This window comes from Helianthus annuus, chromosome 1, assembly GCF_002127325.2.
Source record: "Helianthus annuus cultivar XRQ/B chromosome 1, HanXRQr2.0-SUNRISE, whole genome shotgun sequence".
Lineage (NCBI taxonomy): Eukaryota > Viridiplantae > Streptophyta > Magnoliopsida > Asterales > Asteraceae > Helianthus > Helianthus annuus.
The window spans coordinates 19,084,987-19,107,000 of NC_035433.2; positions in this window are offsets into that span (position 1 = coordinate 19,084,987).

Genomic DNA, 22,014 nt, shown 5'->3' on the forward strand with positions numbered 1-22,014 from the left:
TTACGGCGCAGGATACGCAAAGTTGTGAGTTCATGTACCCACTTTTAAACTTTTACTTGTTTTATAAACTTGGAGAAAATACATGTACTGTGGTATGTAGAATACAAAAACTAAGGAATGATACTATAGATCATGTGACGTATATGGTGCCATAAGCACCATTAATCAGTTACATACCAAGATCGCAGAACAAAAGGTTAGATCTAACGGGTTTCAGGCAACCACACTCTTGGCCACTCTTTTACCAAGAAGTGCTTTTGTGTCTCTAGTCGTGAATCGACAAGTAAAAATGCCTATGGTTTGGATACTTCCTATGTCGTTACATATGTTAGTGGCCTCGCCAACCATTAGCGATCTCGTATTACTTACATTTATAGAAGTTCTTATTTCATACAGTTACATACCATGCTTTCTACAACAAATGCTTAACTGTTTTACACAAAACTGCATGAATTCACACCAACATTATGTTGACGATTTTCCAAAACTTACATGTATTTCAGGTAACTAAAGTGGATGTACGCTCAGTCTCACTCTTGCTCTTGGATGTCGTTTCTGTTTTTAGTTACTATGTGTCAAGACTCCTATGCCCATTTTGCTGGGTTTGGTTGTTACGTCGCACTCCGTGTGGTGATATAAGGACCAAAACCTTTATGTTTGTCTTTGAATAATGTAGTAAACTTTTCAGACAACATTTTATGCTGTGATGTAAACTCTAAACTTAACTTATGTTTTCAATTATGTAATGTTAATGGCATTTGGAGTTATTTTATGATCATGTAGTATGTTTACCATTCGTATGCAATGAGAACCTTTCAAGATCACACCTCGTGCTTCCGCCTTAGAAAGGGGTGTGACAGATCCACTTGGTCGGATGGCCATCCGAGAAAATGGTCATCCAGACGGAAGTCCATTCGATCGATCGTCCATTCGATCAACCGAGTTGCGTTTTGTTAGTTTTCCAACCTTCGTTTTGTGTGTTAAGCATTGCGTTAAATCGAGTTGTGAGTAAGCGTTTGAGCGTATAAGTGTTGTGTTGATAACCACATAACATTTAAACAAATAATCACATAAACAACACACATAACAACTAAAATGCATAAAAGTAAATCCGTGTTTCAAGTTTGCGTTGAGTTTGTGTTTAATCTAACAAGCAATGTAACATGCGATAAAATGCGTGTAAGTAGTAAGCGTTAATAGCAGTGTTAAAATGCGTTAACTGCATTTTGAATAAGCGTTGTAATAAGCGTTTGAAAACATAGTCAAAAGTAGTTAACCCATAGTGATAATCAAGAGCTCGGGAGTACAAGCGATTTCAAGAGAAAAGACAACGATAAGTAATCACCCGAAAACTCGGGTTGTTACACTGGGAGCTTCGGAGCGAGCGTGCACCACCCCCACCTCCCTCAGTCCCATAGTTTGTGTTTAGGGATCACCTGTTGGGAAGAAGATACCCACTTTAGAAAATGATGATAGTTTGAAGATCAGAAGACAATTTGAAGTACAAGAAGATTCGACTTGAATTAAGAATTTTACCCTTTTTGTATTGTTAGAACTTGTACTTGTACAGCCTTGGTGATGTATCCCCGAGGCCCTTTTTGTTCTTTTACAAAAATGATGTAACAAGTTGTCGATGATATATAAAAATGTGACAACCCTCACAATTTCATGTATCCGTACAATTAATTAATATTTAATTTGGGCTTAATGACTGTGCTTGATTACAATTGCTGAATAAACTGCTTTCTGATTTCTGTTACATACATACACCTGCATCATATTTATACTGTCACTCCAATACGTACAAACTTTAGTGACAGACTTGATGCACAAAGCACAGTTAGCACACTGAGCGGATAACCCAGAAAACATGCTGACAATGCCGGCACATAGACAGACAATGTTTTTGAGGCCAGTATGAGCCAGAGACGGGGTACTACACTAGTAGGGAGTGTAGGGAAGTGAGGACCATAAAACTGCGTCACTAGGTGATAGTTTACGTACCGGAAAGTGCCTAAAACCCACTATAAATGCAGAATTCTGCATCTACTAACAAAATTCAGCATTTAAATATGCTAGTAATGTGCAAAAACTTGACAAAATGGTCCTGTATACTTTCCTAAGTGTCGGGAATTGAAAGTGTCACTAAAAGTTACATAAAGGACACTTTACGACATAACCTAGCACTTTAACGGAACAATACCCAACCGGACAACCGGACATTACCCGGAACACTAAAATATTATCAAAAACATTGTTTCACTTTTTCTAAGCTAGTTATGGTCCTCGAACACCCTAACACACTACATATTACGTAACACACTTAAACCACTAACTAAATCACTTAACCTCCTAACTAAACTAACCAATTACCATTACAACCCAACTAAACCAACCCCCCTCCCAAAAAAAAAAATCGGTTAAGGAGTGTCCCCACTCCTAGATTTTTTTGAATTGTTTAATTGATCTTGTCTAACCATTTGAAACACATTATCCAATAGTCCTTCACTTAATGAAGATTATAAGAAGACCCATGGGACTTGAACCATCATTCTCATTCAACACACTTTCAAACTCTCTCTCACTCTCATCTCTCCCTCTTGCTCGGCCGAGAGCACCACCACCATCATCAACATCATTCAATCATCTCCAACCAATTTCAAGAGTATACAAAGGTACTAGAGGTTGCATAAGGAAGCTAGGAGCTTTCGGATCACCAAGGACCTTCTCTATTTGCTATTAACCACCTCATTTCTTCACTTGAACTTCCCTAGCCTTGAGCTAGTGGTAAGAACTTAGATCCTTTCATTTTTCATCTTATTTAAGTGGTTAATGATGTATCATGATCAAAAATATTAAGAACACTAATGAATCATATGAAGAAGACATGAACATAAGCTTGCTAGATGAAGATATCTTGATGAAAATGGGTTGTTATGCTTGTTGATCTTTGATTGTGTGTAGAAAAAATGTTGATCATCATGTAGTCTTGCTAGATCTTGATTAAAAACATAATCTAGCAAGATGTAAGAATAAAAATTGTTGTAGGATGATGAACCATCCACACATAAAATCATGAACTTGAATGAATAAATGGGTTTCTTGAAAAATAAAGATCAAAATAGGTTGATAATCATGTAGATCTAAAGATCCATGAGTGTTTTTCAAAAGAACCAAGTTACAACTATAAGTTTCATTAAATCTTGGATCTTACATAAACTAATCTCATTTTTGATGGATAAACAAGTGTAGAAACACTTGTGTAACAAGAAAATTTCACAAAGAAATATTTTTAAAAAATATGATTGGAAGTTGTAAACACTTTAATTCTTCAAGAATGAGGTTTTTAAAGAACTAATCACATTTTAAAGGGTAACAAGATCTACTAAGAACACTCGTAAGTTACTACAAGGTTATAAAAACTTTCAAGTTCATGATGTAGAAATTAATGCTCGTTTTTAACAAAATTGTTAAGTGAAGATTGTATATTGTTGATTGATGATTGTTGACTGATTTTTACAAAAGAAAATGATATGCTTATAAGCATGGACACATCCATTTACAAAGGAAACACTTAGAAAATATTTTTCTAACAAGTGTTTACAAATGTATTTTTAACTTTGTTTTCAAAATAAACTTCGCCATAGTTTTTGTTACAAAAATACAAAATATCAGAGGTTGATTTTTGGTAAATAAAATTGGATAAATATATATTTAGAATATATATATATTTTATACTAAAACTCTTGTGTGATTATTTGTTTATTATGTGAACTAGTTATATTATTATTAGGGTAAAATAATATAACTTACGAGTACCATCGAAATTACAACTCCAGAATAATACCAAAAATATCAAGGAATAAATATTTAAGTTACACACTCGGTATTGAGAAACCGAACGTTAAAACATAACTTACGAAATATTCCGGAAAATACTCCTACACATACATTTTTGGTAATATATTATTTTGGAAATTAGTGAAGAAAAATATATTATTTTTCGGAAAAACATATATATTTTGAATTAAGATGTTTTGGACAAATAATTTAAATATATTTTTCTAAGTGGGACTTAAAATATATTTTTCAGAATTGCAACAATACATGTATAAATACCCCCATCCTTGGGAAGGAAATCCGAGGTAAAATACTTGTGAAGTATGAATACAAAATATTGTTTAACGATTATTCCAAAACAAAATATAATTTAAAGTTAAGATAATTATTTTAACTAATAATTATAACTTGGAATAATATCCGGAAACTTAAGAATCGCAACTCAAAAACATTAAACCCTAAGCAAGGCACGGCCCGTCTGTCTAATCGACATAGTACGTTGTAGATTGTCGTGTAGCGGACCAGAGTTTGGGTTGACGATTCGATTCAGGAGACGCACTACAGTGAGTTCATGTCCCCCTTTTCTCTTAACTATTTTCAGTTTTATAACTTCGGGGGTGAAATACATGTTACAATTATACAGACATTTTTATACATGGTATGGTTAGCTTAAGGTGGGCATACTACTTAGATCATGTGAGTGGTGGGCGCGACACTTAAAGCCATTAATCCTCGTTGTAGGACCGAGGGACATGAGTGATAGCTCTATTTGGGTGTAGCGAGCCCACACCCATGAGGCCGGGGCGGCCTATAGAGGTGACTGTGTCTTACAGCCGGAAGCTCGGTGCAACTCCGCTAGGTTTGAGTTTTCCCAGACCATTTCACACATACCAGTGGCTTTGCAACCCATTGGTGATATTTTTTTTCCTTATTGCTACATACCAGGGACTTTCATACATACACCGTTTACAAAGGTTTATACATACTTACTTACACATGAACTCGCTCAACTTTTGTTGATTTTTCAAACTACATGTATTTTAGGGAACTAAGGGATCTGGCAAGTGTCTACACCTGTCAAGTTGCATCGAATAAGGATGTCATCCAGGGTAGTTGGTTTAGGAGGTGTAATCCTTACCTGGACGGGTTACATGTCTTTAAACCACGTATTGTTTAAAGTCTTTGTCGTGTCATGTGAAAACATTTTAAAACAAGTATGGTTTGTAATTTATCTTAAGTGTCGACATTTTCAAATAATGATGTTGTGGTAGTATTAAACTTAATGAACGGATGATCATCTTGTGTTTTATTTTCATATAGAATTGTTATGATTGTTGCTATGGTATTAAGAAGTCACACTAAAATAATCCACGCTTCCGCAAAAGCCAGGGTGTGACAGCTTGGTATCAGAGCCTCGATCATAGCGAACTAGGATTCTTTCTCGAGTCTAGACTATGATCACTAGGGCTCTCACAAAAACATTTTTACATTGCATACACTAAACGTCCAGATCCAGGGTACACATATTTTTACAAACAAAAGGCACAAGTACACATTTCAAAATTTATATTTCAGTCTTAGAGACTGAGGGAGTTCAGCCTTAGAAGCTGGGGAGGTTCAGTCTTAGAGACTGAGAGGTTCAATCTTAGAGATTGGGGAGGTTTAGTCTTAGAGACTGTGTGACAACTCGGACTTTAGACCTACCTTGTGTAACGTATGTGAACGTGTTATGATTACGAGCTTTGATTTAAATGAATGTTATGTTATTATGTGCTACGTGTATTGCGTTTTTAATGTGTTTGTTGTTATTAAAATCGAATTGCACAACACACGGCCCAAGGGCAGCCCAAGCGGATGGGCCGGCCCACTTCCCTTATGCGCGAACAACTATACACCTTAGGGACTTAGTTACTTTCTCAATTGTTACAACACAAGGATACACACACAAACCCTAGCTCCCGTTCTCTCCCTCTCGTTCGCGAATCGAAGGCAACCATCTCGAATCTTTATCGTTCGGATATCATTCTCGTCCTTTCAATCGGTTAGTGTTTAATTGTTTTGTTAATTGAATGATTTATGTGCTTAATGAATCGGCCGAACATGTTTGATTAATCGGCCGGACGTGTTTGTTAACCGGCCGGATATTGTTTATTAATCGGCCCTTATATTATCGGTTGTGAATTGATATCGGTTAAATGGATGATTAGATAATACGGTTTGATGATAACATATTGATTTAGTTTTTGTTGATCGGCCGGATAGGCCTGATAACCGGCCGGACTTGCTTGTTAATCGATCGGATAGGGTTGGGGTTATGAACATGAACCGGTTATACACATGTAATCGAATGATTAACTTGGTTAATTGGTTAGATCGTTCAATTAGGGTTCATGTGACTTGAATACTAAATGTGCTTGTTTGATCGATTTCACGTTAAACGACTTGTGGAAATCGTGTTAATTGATAGGGTATTAGGTAACTGATAATCTAATCGTAACCAGCTTGCATGATATTCGGATTATTGAATCAATCGCACCAAGTAATCTGTTTGCACAAGATACCCACACACAAGCTGGTCCGGTTACACATCCGATCGTACGAGTGAACTGTTGGGCCGAATAACACGGACTGTCCGCACGGACGGACCACACCAACTGTTCCGCACGAGTTTCCGACCGGACGGATTGTCAATCCGGATGGACTGACCATCCGCACGAACCAACTACCGCACGAAAGGTCCAATCTGGATGAACTGACAACCGCACGAACAGACCATCCGCACGAGCTGACAGTCCGCACGGATTGTCAGTCCGCACGAACTGTCACCCGGATGAGTGCCACTCGCACGGATTTCCACCCGGATGGACCAGTGGCCATCCGCACGAAATGCCACCCGCACGGAATGCCCATCCGGACGGATTGGTCACCACTCGCACAATTTGATTAGTTTTGTTTGGGCCATGACTTATGCTTGCAACTTGTTACCTCTGTTTAACCCTACGTGCTATACGTGAATCGAACCTGACTTGAATAAATGCATGATAGGACGTGATTAACCATTACTTGCTACCTGTTCACTTGTGTATCTGCCGAGCAAACCAAGGTGAGTTCACACAGCCAAGGCATGGGATTCCCGGGTTGGGAATTGGGTTGGATATGATGGATATGGAATGATTACTCGTACTTACGCATATACCAGACTATAGACCATCGTCCTCAGGTTAGTCAGGACACGTTACGTAAAGCCTACGTAACCCAGTATACTTGCCTTATGTCTCCCGGGTCGGGAGGACACGTTACGTAAAGCCTACGTAACCCAATACCATCTACTGGCTTCCAGGTCGGAAAGCCACGCTGCGTAAAGCCTACGTAGCCCCCACGCGTACCACTGTCCTCGGGGAAGGGCACGTCACGTAAAGCCTACGTGACCCTGTACGTTTTCCTGTTCTCGGTAAAGAAGAACACATGGTCGGAAGTTAGTCTAGTAAGTACCGTTGATGAGAAGCCTCATTAACCAGGATGAACATGGGAAGCCCCCACTAGCTACACTTATGCATGTTAGAACCTTACTTTCTGTGAACTCGCTCAACTAGTTTGTTGATTATTTGCTGCATGCCTTGCAGGACCTTAGGTATATTTGGAGCTTGCACCAGAGGAGAAGCGGGACGTTGTGGACAAGGACATATGAATGCATATTAAACACTTTTACATTCATACTTTGATACTTACGATTTGGGTTTTACATTTAATGCTTCCGCTACATATATAACGTTTGGTTTTGGACATCAATTATACTTATGATTTTTTATTAAATGCTATGTTTGATATAATTGGTGGCTTGATCCTGGTCAGTCACGCTCCCAAGCGGTGGTACTCCGCAGTGTGGGATTTTGGGGGTGTGACAGATTGGTATCAGAGCCATTGGTTATAGAGAACTTGGTTTTAATATGGGAAAACGTTTTTATTAAAACCGGACTATAACCAGAACAGTGCTCTCAATGATCCACAACGACGCTTCGCTCCACGTGCAAGGCTCAACTTCCTAGGTAATAAGGTTTATGTTTATTGCCTGTATGCTAGAATTGCTTAGAACGTTGCTCGCAATACGCTTAGATACACATGCTTTGATTTCATGAGAACACCTATATGCCTATGCTTTTCTGTCATCGCCCTATTCGCGAACCATTCTTACCTACGCTACCTTTTTACAATGAAGATCATGTCTGGACGAGTTAACATGACACAAGCCCAGCTAGAGGCTCTCATTGCTACGGCAGTTGCAGCCGCTCAAGCAGGTCAACCCGCTCAGCAACAACCTGTGTGTACCTTCAAGAATTTCATGGACTGTCGTCCAAACACCTTCAGCGGCACGGAAGGAGCAGTGGGACTACTCCACTGGTTCGAGAAGCTAGAATCAGTCTTTGAAATGTGCGAGTGCCCTGAGGCTCGCAAGGTCAAATTTGCTACCGGTACTTTGGAAGGGATAGCATTGACTTGGTGGAACGCCCAAGTCCAGATCTTAGGGTTGGCAGCTGCTAACGCCACCCCATGGAACGACTTTAAGGAACTCATCAAGCGTGAGTATTGCACGCGGGAAGACATACACAAGCTGGAAGACGAGCTTTATAACTTGAAAATGGTTGGATCGGAAATCGAAGCGTATACCAAACGGTCCAATGAGCTGGCCGTTCTGTGTCCTACTATGGTGGACCCTCCATACAAGCGCATTGAGTTGTATCTCAAGGGATTGGCGCCAGAGATTCAGAGCCACGTGACGTCGGCTAACCTCGAAAACATCCAGGAAATCCAGCGCCTCGCTCATCGCATCACTGATCAGGCAGTGGATCAGAATAAACTGCCCAAGCGTGTTAATGCTACTGCTAATGTCACCACCTCAGTTACTCCTGCTACATCTGGTGACAGTAAAAGAAAGTGGGATGGGGATTCGAGTAAAGGTTCAGCATCCGTTCAGTCTCAAGCTCAGCAGCAGAAGACTGACCAGTATCAGAGTCCCAGTCAGCAATCCTCTGGTAGTCACAGACAGAGGAGATATCAGGGTAGTCAACCTAGGTGCCACAACTGCAACAGGCATCACCACGGCCCGTGTAACAAGGGTCGTTGCCAAAGGTGTCTTAAGATGGGGCACGAGGCTAAAGACTGTAGGAGCCCTCGTCCTGCGAATCAGAATCAGCAGCCTCAGCAACCAGCTCCACAGAACCAGCAGCAGCAGCAGCCACAGCGTGGAAACCGGGGATGTTTCCAGTGTGGGGCTGAAGGTCACTTCAAACGCGATTGCCCCCAGTTGAACCAGAACCGCAACAACAACAATAACAACCAGGGCAACGGCAACAATAACGGCGGGAACAACAACAACAACGGCAATGAAGCTCGTGGTCGTGCTTTTGTGCTAGGTCGAGGCGATGCAGTGAACGATCCCAACGTTGTTATGGGTAAGTTTCTCCTCGACAATATTTACGTTACTGTTTTATTTGATTCGGGTGCGGATACAAGCTATATGTCTGTGAAAATGTGTCAACTGCTAAAACGTGCACCAACACTTTTACCCACCAAACACGTAGTAGAGTTAGCTAACGGTAAAAGTTTAGAAGCCACGCACGTAGTTCAGGGTTGTAATCTTATCTTAGCCGGTCAAGCCTTCTCTATTGATCTCATTCCCATAGTTGAGGTCTGGTTACCATCAGCTGAGAGTCCGGGATGAGGACATCTCCAAGACAGCCTTCAGAACTCGTTACGGTCACTACGAGTTTCTTGTCATGCCATTCGGGTTAACAAACGCGCCTGCTGTATTTATGGACCTTATGAACAGGGTGTGCAAACCCTACCTGGACAAGTTCGTCATAGTTTTCATCGACGACATTCTGATTTACTCCAAGAGTCAGGAGGAACACGAGCAGCATCTTCGCCTGATTTTGGAACTCCTTCGGAAGGAACAGTTGTACGCCAAACTTTCTAAATGCGACTTCTGGCTTCGTGAAGTCCACTTCTTAGGCCATGTGGTGAACAAGGATGGAATCCATGTCGATCCATCCAAGGTAGATTCGATCAGGAACTGGCCTGCACCGCGTACACCGACAGAGATACGCCAATTCTTGGGTCTGGCAGGTTACTACAGACGGTTTATTAGAGACTTTTCGAAGATTGCTCAGCCGCTTACGCTACTGACACAGAAGGGTGTTACCTATCGCTGGGGAGAGCCCCAGGAGACTGCTTTTCAGCACTTAAAGGATAGACTTTGCAGTGCACCTATCCTCTCATTGCCAGAGGGCACAGAAGACTTCGTGGTATATTGTGATGCATCCATTCGGGGATTGGGATGTGTGTTAATGCAGCGCGACAAGGTTATCGCTTACGCCTCTCGTCAACTCAAGGTTCATGAACGGAACTACACGACGCACGATTTATAGCTGGGAGCTGTTGTTTTCGCGCTTAAGATATGGCGACACTACCTGTACGGTACCAGGTGCACGATTTACACCGATCACAGGAGTCTCGAGCATATCCTTAAGCAGAAGGACTTGAATATGCGTCAACGACGATGGGTCGAGTTACTTAACGATTACGAATGCGCTATCAAGTATCACCCAGGCAAAGCCAATGTTGTGGCGGATGCCCTTAGTCGAAAGGACACTTTACCACGGCGCGTGCGAGCGCTACAGCTTACAATTCAGTCTAGCCTTCCCGCTCAGATACGAGCTGCTCAGACAGAAGCGCTGAAGCCCGAAAACGTCAAGGCTGAAGCCTTACGCGGCTCACGACAGCAGATGGAACAGAAGGCAGACGGCGCCTACTATGTAACGGGCCGGATTTGGGTCCCTCTTTATGGCGGTCTACGCGAACTTGTGATGGATGAAGCTCACAAGTCTCGCTATTCGGTACATCCAGGGTCGGATAAAATGTACCACGACATCAGCACTACCTATTGGTGGCCTAGTATGAAGGCCCACATTGCTACGTATGTTGGAAAATGCTTGACCTGTGCGAGAGTCAAGGTCGAATATCAGAAACCAGCTGGCCTACTGCAGCAGCCTAAGATACCGCAATGGAAATGGGAAGAAATTTCCATGGATTTCGTCACAGGCCTACCTAGATCCCAGCGTGGGAACGACACAATATGGGTCATAGTTGATCGACTCACCAAGTCTGCACACTTCCTGCCGATTAAGGAAACGGATAAGTTCTCCACTCTCGCAGACATCTATCTTAAGGAAGTTGTTTCAAGGCACGGGGTGCCCATCTCCATCATTTCGGATCGCGATGCACGATTCACGTCAGAGCTATGGCAAGCGATGCACAAATCATTCGGCTCACAGTTAGACATGAGCACGGCTTATCACCCTCAGACGGACGGGCAGTCTGAGCGAACGATCCAGACGCTCGAAGACATGCTTAGAGCATGCGTCATTGATTTCGGCAACAGCTGGGAAAAGCACCTCCCTTTAGTGGAGTTTTCGTATAATAACAGTTATCACACCAGCATTCAAGCCGCTCCATTCGAGGCATTGTACGGACGTAAATGCCGGTCACCCCTCTGCTGGGCAGAGGTGGGAGATAGTCAGATCACGGGTCCAGAGATTGTTGTGGACGCCACAGAAAAGATAGCACAGATACGACAACGCATGGCGGCAGCACGCGACCGTCAGAAAGCCTACGCGGACAAGCGTAGAAAGCCATTGGAATTTGAGGTCGGGGACCGGGTTTTATTGAAAGTCTCACCCTGGAAGGGTGTGGTACGTTTTGGCAAACGGGGCAAACTGAATCCGCGATACGTCGGACCATTCGAAATTATAGAAAAGATTGGCAAGGTAGCCTACAAGTTGAACCTACCAGCTGAACTCGGGGCAGTTCACAATGTCTTTCATGTATCAAACTTAAAGAAGTGCTTATCAGATGAAAACCTCATCATTCCTTTTAAGGAACTCACTATCGACGAGCGGTTGCAGTTCGTCGAGGAACCAGTTGAAATCACGGACCGGGATGTGAAGGTCCTCAAACACAAGAGAATCCCTCTTGTTCGAGTTCGTTGGAACTCCAAACGTGGCCCAGAGTACACCTGGGAACGCGAAGACAGGATGACAGAAAAGTACCCCCAGTTATTCGGGAATAAGGCAACCACTACTGAGGCTGAAGCTACTACTTCGGAATTTCGGGACGAAATTCCAGATCAACGGGGAGAGGATGTGACACCCCAGGAAAATCAGTAAACGTTTGAACTTACCTAGCTTCCTCAGTAAGTGCATACCAAATTTCGGGACGAAATTTCCAACTAGTTGGGGATAATGTGACAACTCGGACTTTAGACCTACCTTGTGTAACGTATGTGAACGTGTTATGATTACGAGCTTTGATTTAAATGAATGTTATGTTATTATGTGCTACGTGTATTGCGTTTTTAATGTGTTTGTTGTTATTAAAATCGAATTGCACAACACACGGCCCAAGGGCAGCCCAAGCGGATGGGCCGACCCACTTCCCTTATGCGCGAACAACTATACACCTTAGGGACTTAGTTACTTTCTCAATTGTTACAACACAAGGATACACACACAAACCCTAGCTCCCGTTCTCTCCCTCTCGTTCGCGAATCGAAGGCAACCATCTCGAATCTTTATCGTTCGGATATCATTCTCGTCCTTTCAATCGGTTAGTGTTTAATTGTTTTGTTAATTGAATGATTTATGTGCTTAATGAATCGGCCGAACATGTTTGATTAACCGGCCGGACGTGTTTGTTAACCGGCCGGATATTGTTTATTAATCGGCCCTTATATTATCGGTTGTGAATTGATATCGGTTAAATGGATGATTAGATAATACGGTTTGATGATAACATATTGATTTAGTTTTTGTTGATCGGCCGGATAGGCCTGATAACCGGCCGGACTTGCTTGTTAATCGATCGGATAGGGTTGGGGTTATGAACATGAACCGGTTATACACATGTAATCGAATGATTAACTTGGTTAATTGGTTAGATCGTTCAATTAGGGTTCATGTGACTTGAATACTAAATGTGCTTGTTTGATCGATTTCACGTTAAACGACTTGTGGAAATCGTGTTAATTGATAGGGTATTAGGTAACTGATAATCTAATCGTAACCAGCTTGCATGATATTCGGATTATTGAATCAATCGCACCAAGTAATCTGTTTGCACAAGATACCCACACACAAGCTGGTCCGGTTACACATCCGATCGTACGAGTGAACTGTTGGGCCGAATAACACGGACTGTCCGCACGGACGGACCACACCAACTGTTCCGCACGAGTTTCCGACCGGACGGATTGTCAATCCGGATGGACTGACCATCCGCACGAACCAACTACCGCACGAAAGGTCCAATCTGGATGAACTGACAACCGCACGAACAGACCATCCGCACGAGCTGACAGTCCGCACGGATTGTCAGTCCGCACGAACTGTCACCCGGATGAGTGCCACTCGCACGGATTTCCACCCGGATGGACCAGTGGCCATCCGCACGAAATGCCACCCGCACGGAATGCCCATCCGGACGGATTGGTCACCACTCGCACAATTTGATTAGTTTTGTTTGGGCCATGACTTATGCTTGCAACTTGTTACCTCTGTTTAACCCTACGTGCTATACGTGAATCGAACCTGACTTGAATAAATGCATGATAGGACGTGATTAACCATTACTTGCTACCTGTTCACTTGTGTATCTGCCGAGCAAACCAAGGTGAGTTCACACAGCCAAGGCATGGGATTCCCGGGTTGGGAATTGGGTTGGATATGATGGATATGGAATGATTACTCGTACTTACGCATATACCAGACTATAGACCATCGTCCTCAGGTTAGTCAGGACACGTTACGTAAAGCCTACGTAACCCAGTATACTTGCCTTATGTCTCCCGGGTCGGGAGGACACGTTACGTAAAGCCTACGTAACCCAATACCATCTACTGGCTTCCAGGTCGGAAAGCCACGCTGCGTAAAGCCTACGTAGCCCCCACGCGTACCACTGTCCTCGGGGAAGGGCACGTCACGTAAAGCCTACGTGACCCTGTACGTTTTCCTGTTCTCGGTAAAGAAGAACACATGGTCGGAAGTTAGTCTAGTAAGTACCGTTGATGAGAAGCCTCATTAACCAGGATGAACATGGGAAGCCCCCACTAGCTACACTTATGCATGTTAGAACCTTACTTTCTGTGAACTCGCTCAACTAGTTTGTTGATTATTTGCTGCATGCCTTGCAGGACCTTAGGTATATTTGGAGCTTGCACCAGAGGAGAAGCGGGACGTTGTGGACAAGGACATATGAATGCATATTAAACACTTTTACATTCATACTTTGATACTTACGATTTGGGTTTTACATTTAATGCTTCCGCTACATATATAACGTTTGGTTTTGGACATCAATTATACTTATGATTTTTTATTAAATGCTATGTTTGATATAATTGGTGGCTTGATCCTGGTCAGTCACGCTCCCAAGCGGTGGTACTCCGCAGTGTGGGATTTTGGGGGTGTGACAGACTGGGAGTTGGTCTTAGAGGCCAGGGAGTTGGTCTTAGAAACCAGGGAGTTAGTCTGAGAGGCTAGAGAGTTCAGTCTGGGAGGCTAGAGAGTTCAGTCTGGGAGGCTAGGAGGGATAGTCTGGGGAAGACTAGGACGATTACTTGCATTATTGTGACTTACATGATTATTTGATTTTATGTTGATATATGTGCAATTGTCGTGATTGTTTGTGACAGATAGCATGTCATCTTAGGATACCGGAGTATCAGATACGCTTGATCCTATGGCGGTTGTCACACCCCGACCACGTGGAATATCAAATCGTGGCGGAAACGTCGGGGAGTGTTGTAACAGAATCATTGTTTCATAACACATGGAAATTGAAATATTGTTTAATTGAATAAAAGAGTTACAATGTCTTGACAAACAAAGAAATATAACATGAATAACTAGTCTTGCATCTTTTATTGTCACTAAGGCCCAAGTCCGCCTAAGTGTATCTTGATAAATCTTATGCATCATATCCTGAAACACATGTGAAAATAGGTACATCAGCATAAAAATGCCTGTGAGATACATAGGTTTTTGTGAAAATAGAACTCATGACTTATGTTTGAGAAAATGTTTAGTCATGAACCTTGTAATTTGCTTTGTCTTGTAAATCATTTGAAAAACGATAAGATCAGATGATATGTATAAATAAATGTAAGGTTAAATGAATAACCAAGTAAAATAAGTTTGTATAAGATAAGTTGTTTGTAAAACAATGTCTTGTGAAAAGTATGTTATTTGTAAAAACTGTTATATGTCTAAATTGAAATGATTCAAATGACGCTACGATATGTAATACCATACAAACACTTATATATAGGAAATACCAGCGGCGTATCCACCCTGCTTGTATCATTTTACACACGCCTCGTTACTTAAATCACTTGCTCAAACCAAACCACCATTGTAAAATGTTTATGTATAATCAAATGTCAAAATGTTTGTGTGAAAGCCATGTCTAATGTCTATGTCTAATGAAAATCATGAGCTGTGTATATCAATGTCAAAATGTTTATGTCTAATGTAAATCATGTAATGTGTATCCAAAATATCATGTATGGTAAGTGAAATATATCAACTGAACCATATGTAAAATGCACAAAAACAAGGTATTGAAGTAAAACATGGTTTAAATCAAATTTATGTTTTGTGGAACAAATGCATGCTATACTGATACAAACATCTATGCGGTATTGTGAAAATTCATACATCCAAGCCTTGCGACTGTAGAATAAACCCTAGCACAAAGTCTAAGGTCCACCTAGAAATGTATTTGGATTCGGTCATTCCTTCCAATCCAAACAAACCCGGGATTTCAGGAATGGGAGTTGTCAAGTCCTATGGTACCACTACCTACTACCGAGCGGCATGATCGGTGTTAATAAATGTACATTGTCTTATTTAAACAAACCAAATGTCATACCAAAATGTAAGCATGTGATGAATAAATGTACTAAGTATGCACACAATGGGCATACATAGCATAAAATGTAATGTAAAATGATGTACTAAGTATGCACAATATGGGCATACATAGCATAAAATGTAATGTAAAATGATGTACTAAGTATGCACACAATGGGCATACATAGCATAAAAAAACAATGAAATCATGTGCTATAAGTGTACTATTGAACATAACAAGCATATGATATGAAAGCATGAAAGTAACAAGTAGGCACATGTGTTTCACCCCCAAAATGTTTGGAAAAACAGTAAAAGAGGGGTCTATGTACTCACTTGAGATTGCTTTGAGTAACAACCAAACAGTGCTAGAGATCACGGATATCAAACGGCACCTAATATAGGTAACTATTTTAATATACCGGACCTAAATCGGAGGATTGGATAGAATGAGGGTTCGTAAACCAAACGAGTATGGGAACTCATGTAATATGGTTTAACAAAGCCCACATACTAAAATGAAACCTAACCTAAGTGCCTACGACCCATTACGACCCGTTTAGGTAGCTTATGCTACGTAAAAGTGTCGTTCGCGTAAAACGCGTTCGAAACGCCTAACTAGTCCTATGATAAGTAAATATGCCTTAACATGTCTAATATTGTTACCAAATCAGCTTAGACGTCAAAAGTGATGTTACATATGCTTAACATGAATTTTGGCGTAAAAAGGGCATTTTGGTAATTTACCTAAGGCATATAAACTACCTATCAGACAATTGCTTAAACGATGTGACCATAAGGTGTAACCTCGGAAGGTTATTCCCTATACAACTATGGTCACCTAATGTGTTTGGTTGGATCCTAATGATCGACCAAATGGGTCGGGTTCGAAAGTATAAGCGATTGTTTAGATCGCTTACCTTACGATTCTATATAAGCACTAAACTAAGAGTGACGAGCTAAGCATGTTAAAACATGCTTAACTAAGTTTAGAAAACAGGTTTGGTATTAAACAAACGGTTTTGATACCTATGAGTAGTTTGGTTACAAAATATGCAAGAATGCGCATTTTGGCCGAAACTACGACTCGTCACTAAGCCTGGATAACGTGGTAATCAGTAGGTATAGTCACTATGGACTATAACCATCGTGATCACGCTCACGTTATGAAGTTCAAATGAACTTCGCACTGACCATAAACTGGTCAATGCAGAAAGTCAAACAAAGTTTGACTTTAGGACTCGAAAAGCGATAAAAGAACGAAAGAACACTTACGAAGGATCCCCGAAAGCTAATCTTGATCCAGGAGCTCAGGTATGAAGCAATGGCTTCAACTTAGAGCTTTTAGATCAGATTTTGTGGGTTTTGCAAGAATGGGGGAGGGTATTTATAGGATATGCAAGACCGTTAGGATCGTTTATCTATTTACGTGCTTAAATCTCATCCGTACAAGTGTCAAGATGTTATGGTATCACAATATGACCCCAACCCCAGAGATTTGCAAGAGGCATTGCCCTTTGGAGGGTTGAAATGCTGTTTACAGTAGTTAAAATGACCTTTGCTGATCTGAAGGGTTGTCGCGGGCCGCGTAAAGGATCACCCTGGGTTTACGCGGGCCGCCTGGATGTCCTGATCAGAAAACAGCTTTCAAAAATGACAGTTTAGGTCCCTGTTGTGGTTTAAGGCCATTTTCGACGTGTTTAAGGCCCGTTAAGCCATCTTTAAGGCCCTAAAATGATGCTTAAATATTGTGGACATGAAACATGCTCAAAAATATGTCGGATGTCGTTCGTTTGGTCATACGATCGCGATGTTCGGTTAATTACGACGGAATGCGCATAAGCGCGAAAAACGATCCAAATTGCGCGATGAATGGATTTTTCTTATGCCAAACACTAAAATAAAATATTTTAGTGCTTACATAAATTGTTGGATGTCCGGATGTATTCAGAACGTAAGTTATGCACGAAGGTGCAAACTTATGCACTTTTTGACACTTTTAGTCCCTGAATGATCCAAAAGTTTATTTTAGCATACCGAACCCCTCAAAGCCTATTTCTAAGCTATATAAAGGATATTTAAGGTGTGTTTAAGTTATGGTCATGTTCCAGAATGTTCGTTACAGTTCAAATTGGCATACTTTCGCAGTTTGTCAAATTTAGTCCCTGTAGGCGAATTAACTTGTTTTAGTCATACCAAAGCCTTCAAAACTTATTTCTAAGTTATGTAAAGGTTATTTAAGGTATGTTAAGTATATGTTGGTGTTCCGGAGTATTTTTCGCATCAAATTGAGTACGTTTACGCACCAGTTTGCGTATAATTCTCCAGAAAGCGATGTAGAGTTTAAAATCGAACAAAAGTCAAAACATGAAAAATGTAAAACATAACCAAACAAACATTGGGATCAAATAACATTGTTTTATTGATAACTGAACTGTTCACAACGATTTCAAGCACAAATGTTACAGCGATAGTCTCGGACGACGAGATCGTATCCGAGAGTGAGGTTTAGACGTCAGATACCACGAGCACGGATGATGATGATTTTCAGCCTTTCGCTTTGCCCAACTTTGGGGATGATGTTCAGCCCGCTGATGGCATTCTAGCTGGGGATCTACCTCTTGCTGAGATCCCTGCTCCTGTTCCACTTGCCGCATTTCCCGTGGAGGATTTGCCACTCGATGTTGTGTCTGATGACGGAATCGATCTTTTCGTTGAGGGTCCCCCTGAGGACGACCATGAGGGAGGGCCCCCGATTGCTGGTGATGCGTCATTCCTATTGCTGAGGCTCCTGTAGAGGAGGCTCCTACTGACTCACCTGGTCTAGACTCGTTTGAGTCTGTGGCATCCGCTTCTTTGCACGACCAGGGCGTGCAGCACTACTCTCCTGACGCTGACTCAGACATGGCGATGTCAGCTGTACCTGGTTCACCTCACGAGTTTGAGTTTGATCATGAGTTCAAGGATGAGTTTGATCCAGTTTTTCCTCCTGATTTTGATCCCGATCACGAGATCGAGTTTATTCCTGTTGACCAGCCCTTGGAGGCACCAGTGACTCCTATTGATCAGTTCCTTGATATACCTGCCGACTTTGATATGGACTTTGCCGACCCTGAGACTGTCATAGCACCAGAGCCTGTTGTCGCTCCTGTTGCTCCCATTGCTCCTGTTGCTCCTATCGATCAGCCCCCTGTTGTACCCGTTGATTTAGATCAAGCCCCAGCTGACCTTGTTCTTATGGATGCACTAGCCATTGCACCACCTATTGATGATATTCCCATTGTTGCGCCACCAGTGGTGGATGTTCCTATTGCTGATGCACCCCTGCCTGATCCTGTGCCGGCGTTTGTTGACCGTGCACCGTTCGCCGCTCACATTGATCCTCGATACGCTGACACCCACAATGGGTGGATCGAGGATGATGATGACTACCCTCCGTTTGTGCTACCAGTCACTCCGCTAGGTTTGAGTTTCCCGGACCATTTCACACATACCAGTGGCTTTGCAACCCATTGGTGATCTGTTTTTTCCTTATTGCTACATACCAGGGACTTTCATACATACACCGTTTACAAAGGTTTATACATACTTACTTACACATGAACTCGCTCAAATTTTGTTGATTTTTCAAACTACATGTCTTTCAGGGAACTAAGGGATCTGGCAAGTGTCTACACATGTCAAGCTGCGTCGAATAAGGATGTCATCCAGGGTAGTTGGTTTAGGAGGCGTAATCCTTACCTGGATGGGTTACATGTCCTTAAACGACGTATTGTTTAAAGTCTTTGTCGTGTCATGTGAAAACATTTTAAAACAAGTATGGTTTGTAATTTATCTTAAGTGTCGACATTTTTAAACAATGATGTTGTGGTAGTATTAAACTTAATGAATGGATGATCATCTTGTTTTTTATTTTCATATAGCATTGTTATGATTGTTTCTATGGTATTAAGAAGTCACACTAAAATAATCCACGCTTCCGCAAAAGCCAGGGTGTGACAAAAAATGGTATTTTCTTTATGACGCGTTGTTATTTATTGATATTGTGGGTGTTATGTTGTCATGGCATGGTGATTACTTATGTGGATGAGTTGACATGATTATCATGGTGGTTCATTTTATATTTTATTTATACTCCTGGTCATGTGGCTACGTTATTTACATCATTATGTGATTATATGCTCGAAGCATTTATATTTAGTTGACAATATTTATTATTAAATATATGTCTAATCTCCTTAATATGTTATATATATACAAGAAGAACATGGCACCCAAACGAAGGAATGCATGAAACCATACAACCAACCCTATGCCCACAACTGAAGTAGAATTGGAGTCACTTTTACAAGAAAGGATATCGCAAGCAATTGCCCAGTATGAGGCCAACCGCGTATAGCGGAGGCACCGGAGGATTAAGAGGCCCAGGGGGGCTCATCGGGAGGAAATGCTCCCATTGGTAATACTTAGTTGTTTATGACAACCAACAATTCTCTCAACAATCTATCCATGCTTATCATATGTGTTCATTCATAATTCATGGATACAAATATTTCAGGTTGCACATACAAGCAGGTTTTTTGACCGCAAGCCACTAAATTATGATGGCACCGGAGGTGGAGTGGCTCTCGTACGTTGGACAGAAAAGATGAACTCGATTATCTATATGAGCAAGTGTTCCCCCGAACAAAAGGTCATGTTTACTACCGACGTCTTCGTCGATGAAGCACTCACATGGTGGAACTTACAAGTGCAAACTCTAGGTGACCAGGCGGCTTATGTTGTGTCATGGGAAGAGTTAAAGGAGTTGATGAATGAAAAGTATTTGTTCGAGAGCTCAGATTCAAAAGCTAGAAACTGAGTTTTGGAATTTGTCTATGATTGGAGACGATGTTACGGGATACACCCAACATTTCCATGATTTATCTCGTGTGGTTCCTTACTTGGTAACACCGGAGTTCAAATGAATTAAATGCTACATTTGGGGTTTAGCCCCCGAGATCTGAAGCATGGTCACATCTTCCCACCCTACTACGATTACCCAAGCAGTGAGCCTAGCCATTAGTCTCACCAAGGACGCGGTAAGAATGGTAAATTTGTCAATAAAAGGGTGCGGAAAAGAAAGATTCTCATGTGGAAAAAGCTAGTGCGGTGAAAAGGAAATTTTCAAACTTCAAGAAACAGACAAGGATAAATAACAAACGCAAGGAGACCCATGAAGCAAGGGGAGTGAAGGCATATGTTTCCATGAATGATACGGGCGTAAAAAGTATGCGGGCACATTTCCAGAATATGACAAATGAAATTATCATCACATAGGCACTTGTCGATGTCAAAAGTGCAAAAGGTGTGGAAATTTAGGGCATCAAACGGAAGCATGTTGGTCCAATGGTAATGAAAAGGGGAAAGGATGCTATGGTTGTAGAGATGGAAATCGTTTCAGGAAAGATTGTCCGAAGGATAATCAAGCTCGGAGAAGAACTTTTGTTATTGGAGCGAAGGATGCACGCCAAGACCCGAATGTGGTCACTGGTACGTTTCCTATCAACAACCATTTTGCATCCATATTATTCGAAACTAGTGCTGATTTTAGTTTCATATAAATGGAATTTAAAGATACACTCGGGTTTAGGTCTAGTAAGTTAGATGTTCCATACACTATTGAGTTATCAAACAGAAAACTAGTCGAGTTAGGAGAAATTATGAAGAAATGCACATTGGAACTTGGTGAGCGAAAGTTTGATATAGATCTCCTACCCATTCAATTGGGTAATTTTGATGTCGTAGTCGGAATGGACTGGTTGTCCAATGATCGAGCTGAAGTCATTTGCCACGAGAAGGTTTCTGCATCCCCCTGCCTAACGAAGAAACACTTTTTGTCCACGGAGAGAAGCACGAATCACCATTACGGATCATCACATGTATGAAGGCACAAAAGTGTTTACGAAAAGGGTACGTTGCATTCCTAACACACGTAATGGACATGAAAGCTGAGGAGCCTAAACTTGAGGAGATCCTCATTGTGAAGGAATTCCTCAAAGACTTCCCTGAGGATTTACCGGACTACCTCCGTAACGACAAGTCGAATTTCGCATCAACTTGGTTCTGGGAGCAGCACCTATTGCGAAATCTCCAAATCGCTTAGCTCCATTGGAAATGAAAGAATTGTCCACACAACTTCAAGAGTTGTTGGACAAGGGTTTCATTAGAC